This window comes from Amphibalanus amphitrite, unplaced genomic scaffold (assembly GCF_019059575.1).
Source record: "Amphibalanus amphitrite isolate SeventyFive unplaced genomic scaffold, NRLGWU_Aamphi_draft 001750F_arrow, whole genome shotgun sequence".
Classification (NCBI taxonomy): domain Eukaryota; kingdom Metazoa; phylum Arthropoda; class Thecostraca; order Balanomorpha; family Balanidae; genus Amphibalanus; species Amphibalanus amphitrite.
Genome location: NW_024883243.1, coordinates 27,306 through 34,268, shown reverse-complemented (window position 1 = coordinate 34,268; position 6,963 = coordinate 27,306).

The following is a 6,963-nucleotide window of genomic DNA, read 5'->3' as shown; positions in this document are numbered from 1 at the left end:
AAGGAATCGAAATCCGAGTTTTTTTAAAATAATTCCGAGAAACCTTTTTGGGGTAAGCCCCCGCAGTGTCCAATACCGCTTCCTGGATCCGCCAGTTGTGAATAAGTCACGGTCGATACCGAGCTTCGGCGGGACCAGGCGCTGTACACGTTGTTCTTTGAATGAAGAGGTGGACAGACACCTAGCCCCACATCCTACTGCTATGCCCGTGCTTCTGTGGGTGAAGCACTAAAGCATCACGGAATCCCAGAGGACCTGCGAGTCGAAGAGGTGGCCGCTTTGGCCGCCGGGTACTGCAGTTCCCTGGGACCGATGGCAAAACAACAGCTCCGGCGGTGCCCCTATGGGCCGTAGTAGTTAGTGAATTCCCGTAATGTAGAGATCATATCCTCAATGATCTCCATTACCATTTTACATTCCTAAACAATATGACAGACCAATTATGCTTGCCTACGTTCAGGCATTACCTCTGATGGTCATACGCCCAGTACAACATGTGTTGTCTGTCAAACAACAATCGACGACGGGATCCCTTCTCATCATCTCTTAAACCATCGGTTGTCAATTCACCCACCCCGTTTCCCTAAAAATAGACGGTCAGATTCGGCCTGGGTCCTTACGACCCCTCTAAATTCGCCAGAGACGGGATCGGATCGCCGTTATTGCACCCGTCTTAGTGTCTTAAATACTATGACAGCTTCGACCACGGACGTCGGACGGGGTGATCGTTCCACGAATGTACGCACCATCCAGGCCTAGGATGCATCGAGGTTTAAAAGGATGCAGTCTGTAGATCAATCAACAAACAATGGTGGTATGCAACCACTTTAAAATATCTCCCTGGCTCCCGCAACGTTCCAACGCCCCTCCGTTATGCATTCGCCCTGTGTGTCCGCCGAGCCGGCTTGCCTCCAATGACGTCATCGGCCGGCCGGCGGCGTTCAAGGTCAAACGGCTGGTGTCCTTACCTGGAGTTCTATAGCCTTGGGTACAACCTTTTTAACAACTTCAAAATATCACAGAATATGCATGAAAACACATCGCTTGACACATCGAGTTCAAAGGTCAACACTCCAAAGTCAAAGGTCAAAGTACTAGGTTCAAATGCCAGACAAGAAGGTCGAGTTCAAGGTTAGAGTTCAACGTATCCCTGACCATCAAGGTCAAACCATAGCCAGATAATGTAAATTATACAATATACACATATATACAGAACTTCATTCGCACTGATTGTTCACAAGTCCAGTAAAGCGCATTACAAATTTAGCAATACAAAATTGGCCATAGGAAGCATTTGACATTTCCACGATCACACTTCATACATTTCCAAATCTTCACTCACCCACATTTATATCTACATGATAGGCCATGAGGACACATTTGAGTTAAGCCTTGGGTCAAGCTGCCTGATGAGTAGTGATTCCGCTATTTTGCGGTCAGGATGGTCTCTTGCCCGGTACAAAACTTCAACATCTATGTGTGTGAGGTTGCCTGTAGTCTGTGGGTGACAGGTACGAAAATGGTCTCCTAAGGGTGTATCCTGTTTTTGGCTCGTCATATCACGTAAATGTTCATTGAACCGCAGCCTCAAGGGCCTTTTCGTTTCCCCAATGTACTCCATTTGACCTACATCAGAAGCACAAAGTTTGCATTTTAGCCTATAAACTACGTTTTTTTTTGTGTGCATAGTCCGCGAAAATCTGTCTTACATAGATTACATCTGTTGCCGCCCGGGCATTGAGGTTTGGAAAAGGCCGACCGCACTAATTGTTTCTTTAACTTTTTATCATTACGCCATGCTACTTTCACGTCCAGCCCCGATTTCTTGACCACTTTTTTCACCTTGCATAGCAAATCCTCATCGATATACGGTAAGGTAAGGAAGCCATCCTCCCCCAGCGTCTGTTTCGGTGCCCTACCCTTTGACCTCGCTTGTCTGACCTGCCTTAGAAGTTTTTTCAACAGCTGTGCCGAATAACCATTACCCAGTAGCAATGCCCTAATCTTGCTCACTCCAGATTCTGCCTTACTTGTGCTGGAAGCATTGTTGTAGGCTCTATGGAACATGTTCCTAATCATGCTATGCTTAGTAGCTGAGGGGTGTGCTGAGGTAGCATGTAATACTATGCCCGAGTTCGTTGGTTTGATATACAGTTCCGTCTCCAGTTTGGCCCTACCTGCCTGGGATGTTTCGATAGTAACCAAAGTGTCCAAAAAGGGCACCCCTTTGTTATCTTTAGTGAAGTCCAAGGTGAAAGCTAGATTTGGATGTATGCTGTTCAGATAGTCTACAAAGCCTAACAGCGCCTCCTCTCCATGTATCCAAATGCCTGCATAGTCGTCTATATATCTTACCAGAAACTCAGGTTTCAGAGCTGCGTTTCCGAGAGCCTGCTGTTCAAACCTATCCAGAAAAATGATGGCTAAAGGTGGCGCACACGGGTTTCCCATAGCTATGCCTAGTTTCTGCCTATAGTAGCTATCCCCGAACGAAAACACATTATTGTTTAGGCACTGGTCCAAGAGGGCACAAATATCATCGTACGTTAAACCAAAAGTGTCAATATCCTTGCCATGAGCTAACAGTTTTTCTCTAACCGCTTCTATGGCTTCTCCTATCGGAATGCTACCGTAGAGATTCACTACGTCTACACTAAAGAAAATGGCGCCCTCAGTGAGTGGGTGGGTTCGGCAGTGGTCTGCCGCACGAGACAGGAAGTCCCTGGTGTCCTTGAGGTGAGTGGGAACAAACGCTAGAAGCTGCTTTAGTATTTTCTCCAGCAGGCAGGAAGTTTTCTCTGTGGGACCCCCTGAGGCAGAAACAACTGGTCGAAGTGGGACAGTGGGCTTGTGGTCTTTAGGTAAGCCATAAAACACCGGCGTCCTACTGTGCATGGGTGTGAGCTCCTCAACTACTTTATCAGGCAGCTTGCCCTTAGCTAACGTTTTGAAAACCTGTTTTGTTTTGGCCTCAACCTGAGCTACTGGATTTTTCTCAAGTTTTTCATAGTTTTGCACATCATTAAGTATCACTTCTGCCTTACTTTTGTAGGTGTCCCTGTCTATCAGAACAAAACCTTTACATTTGTCACTTTGTTTCACTATGACGTCCTCATTCTTCGATAACCCCTTAACGAACTGAGCTTCATCCTGTGAAATGTTGCTATCCTTAAGCTTATGTCCCTTGTAGATCCGCACTACATCTCTCTTTAGCTTATGAAGAGTACACTCTACTTCCCTACTAGAAGGAGGTGGGAACCTCTTACTGGTGTCTGGGAAGCGGAAGTTGAACGTGGCGGTGTTGCCACATCCCTGACGTTCATCCAGGCCGTGGTCTTCCCCTTGTTGTTCCGCTGAGTCTGCGTCGCGCTGCACTTCCGCTGCGAGCTGCTGCACTTCCGGTCCCGGTGCTGGTGCTTCCTCTGGGCGTGGCGGGGGGCTAGCGTCGTCTTCTGTTGTGCTCCGTGTGACCCGCCCAGTTACGGGGGCCTCGGGGCGGGGGTCGTCTGCCGGTGAAGTAGCTGGCTGGCGTACAATATCCGCTCACAAACCTCAATGCCCGGGCGGCAACAGATGTAATCTATGTAAGACAGATTTTCGCGGACTATGCACACAAAAAAACGTAGTTTATAGGCTAAAATGCAAACTTTGTGCTTCTGATGTAGGTCAAATGGAGTACATTGGGGAAACGAAAAGGCCCTTGAGGCTGCGGTTCAATGAACATTTACGTGATATGACGAGCCAAAAACAGGATACACCCTTAGGAGACCATTTTCGTACCTGTCACCCACAGACTACAGGCAACCTCACACACATAGATGTTGAAGTTTTGTACCGGGCAAGAGACCATCCTGACCGCAAAATAGCGGAATCACTACTCATCAGGCAGCTTGACCCAAGGCTTAACTCAAATGTGTCCTCATGGCCTATCATGTAGATATAAATGTGGGTGAGTGAAGATTTGGAAATGTATGAAGTGTGATCGTGGAAATGTCAAATGCTTCCTATGGCCAATTTTGTATTGCTAAATTTGTAATGCGCTTTACTGGACTTGTGAACAATCAGTGCGAATGAAGTTCTGTATATATGTGTATATTGTATAATTTACATTATCTGGCTATGGTTTGACCTTGATGGTCAGGGATACGTTGAACTCTAACCTTGAACTCGACCTTCTTGTCTGGCATTTGAACCTAGTACTTTGACCTTTGACTTTGGAGTGTTGACCTTTGAACTCGATGTGTCAAGCGATGTGTTTTCATGCATATTCTGTGATATTTTGAAGTTGTTAAAAAGGTTGTACCACTGTTTTATGAGCGCGAGATAAACCGCGCTAATTTTTGAATTTGAAAACCGCGGGAATAAGTCTGCTGCATCATTTATTGTATTCTCGTTCTCGTACAATTGTGTACATTGTCTTATTCTGAAGAAGACCTGTTGGTCGAAATATCAATACAGTAATATTTGGCTATTGAAATAATTTTAAATGTCGAGGAGAGGTCATTTTTTTCATATATTTTCTCTCTCTAATATTCATAATGTTCCTCGCAAGAGCGCTCCAAAGAATAAGTTCTGAAGAGACAAGCATTGACCGACAACGAGTGCTCATCGAAACTCTAAAGACACCTGAAAAACTCGCTAAAACTCTCATGAGAATAGAATTTTTGACCGCATGCAGAAGAAACAACCTTATTCCCAGATTTATACAAGATTCTTTGAAGCCAGTCAGCAAGGCTTTTGCAAACAATGATCGAGTTTTGGGTAGATGCCATTCTTTTGCTTCTTCCCTACTGAACGAGGCCATCGCCGAAACTTTTCGCCACAAAGCATACCTGGAAAGAAGGAAAGACTATTTAAGAAACGAAGTTTCTTCGCTCTTAACGGAGGAGAAGGTAATAGAACTGGCCCAGACGTGTAACATGGTATTCGACATCACGGTGAGGGAAAATCGCCCAAGGCTGGTGAGGAAGTTTTGCCATCTACGGCATGAACAGAACACCTTCCGTGGCCTTGACACCGAGGAGGATGTCACCGAGACGGCTGCTCCCATCCGTGATGCCAACACCAAGCGGGTCAACAACATCTCTTCGATTGATTTGGAGCAAAAACAGTTGAACATCCTAGCCAAAGGACCAAACTTTGCGGTGACGCAACAAGTCTCTAAACACGTACTCCTTGAAGTTGAGAAGAGTGTCGAGAGATTAGCATATGCTAAACGATGGAAGGACGACATTCAGCGACGGAAGCAAGTTGGAGGCTCTCTCCAGACGACCAGCGCAGCTGCTACAGCGGATATTGTACGCCAGCCAGCTACTTCACCGGCAGACGACCCCCGCCCCGAGGCCCCCGTAACTGGGCAATTTTCTTTTTACCGTTCTTGTTTTTCGTGTTTACTCCGCGTGTCATGAGAACTGGGACTGCGTTCCAGCGCTCAAGTGTCACCGGGACAGTTTTTTTTTTTACCCGCCTCTGTCCTCCATTGTGCGTCGTGAGGACAGGGAACTGTTCGCTGATGTGTCAGCTGTGTGTTCCCTGTGGGACTCGTCTGATTGAACGAATATACGATAAAAAAAAATTAAAAAAAAAAAACTGGGCGGGTCACACGGAGCACAACAGAAGACGACGCTAGCCCCCCGCCACGCCCAGAGGAAGCACCAGCACCGGGACCGGAAGTGCAGCAGCTCGCAGCGGAAGTGCAGCGCGACGCAGACTCAGCGGAACAACAAGGGGAAGACCACGGCCTGGATGAACGTCAGGGATGTGGCAACACCGCCACGTTCAACTTCCGCTTCCCAGACACCAGTAAGAGGTTCCCACCTCCTTCTAGTAGGGAAGTAGAGTGTACTCTTCATAAGCTAAAGAGAGATGTAGTGCGGATCTACAAGGGACATAAGCTTAAGGATAGCAACATTTCACAGGATGAAGCTCAGTTCGTTAAGGGGTTATCGAAGAATGAGGACGTCATAGTGAAACAAAGTGACAAATGTAAAGGTTTTGTTCTGATAGACAGGGACACCTACAAAAGTAAGGCAGAAGTGATACTTAATGATGTGCAAAACTATGAAAAACTTGAGAAAAATCCAGTAGCTCAGGTTGAGGCCAAAACAAAACAGGTTTTCAAAACGTTAGCTAAGGGCAAGCTGCCTGATAAAGTAGTTGAGGAGCTCACACCCATGCACAGTAGGACGCCGGTGTTTTATGGCTTACCTAAAGACCACAAGCCCACTGTCCCACTTCGACCAGTTGTTTCTGCCTCAGGGGGTCCCACAGAGAAAACTTCCTGCCTGCTGGAGAAAATACTAAAGCAGCTTCTAGCGTTTGTTCCCACTCACCTCAAGGACACCAGGGACTTCCTGTCTCGTGCGGCAGACCACTGCCGAACCCACCCACTCACTGAGGGCGCCATTTTCTTTAGTGTAGACGTAGTGAATCTCTACGGTAGCATTCCGATAGGAGAAGCCATAGAAGCGGTTAGAGAAAAACTGTTAGCTCATGGCAAGGATATTGACACTTTTGGTTTAACGTACGATGATATTTGTGCCCTCTTGGACCAGTGCCTAAACAATAATGTGTTTTCGTTCGGGGATAGCTACTATAGGCAGAAACTAGGCATAGCTATGGGAAACCCGTGTGCGCCACCTTTAGCCATCATTTTTCTGGATAGGTTTGAACAGCAGGCTCTCGGAAACGCAGCTCTGAAACCTGAGTTTCTGGTAAGATATATAGACGACTATGCAGGCATTTGGATACATGGAGAGGAGGCGCTGTTAGGCTTTGTAGACTATCTGAACAGCATACATCCAAATCTAGCTTTCACCTTGGACTTCACTAAAGATAACAAAGGGGTGCCCTTTTTGGACACTTTGGTTACTATCGAAACATCCCAGGCAGGTAGGGCCAAACTGGAGACGGAACTGTATATCAAACCAACGAACTCTGGCATAGTATTACATGCTACCTCAG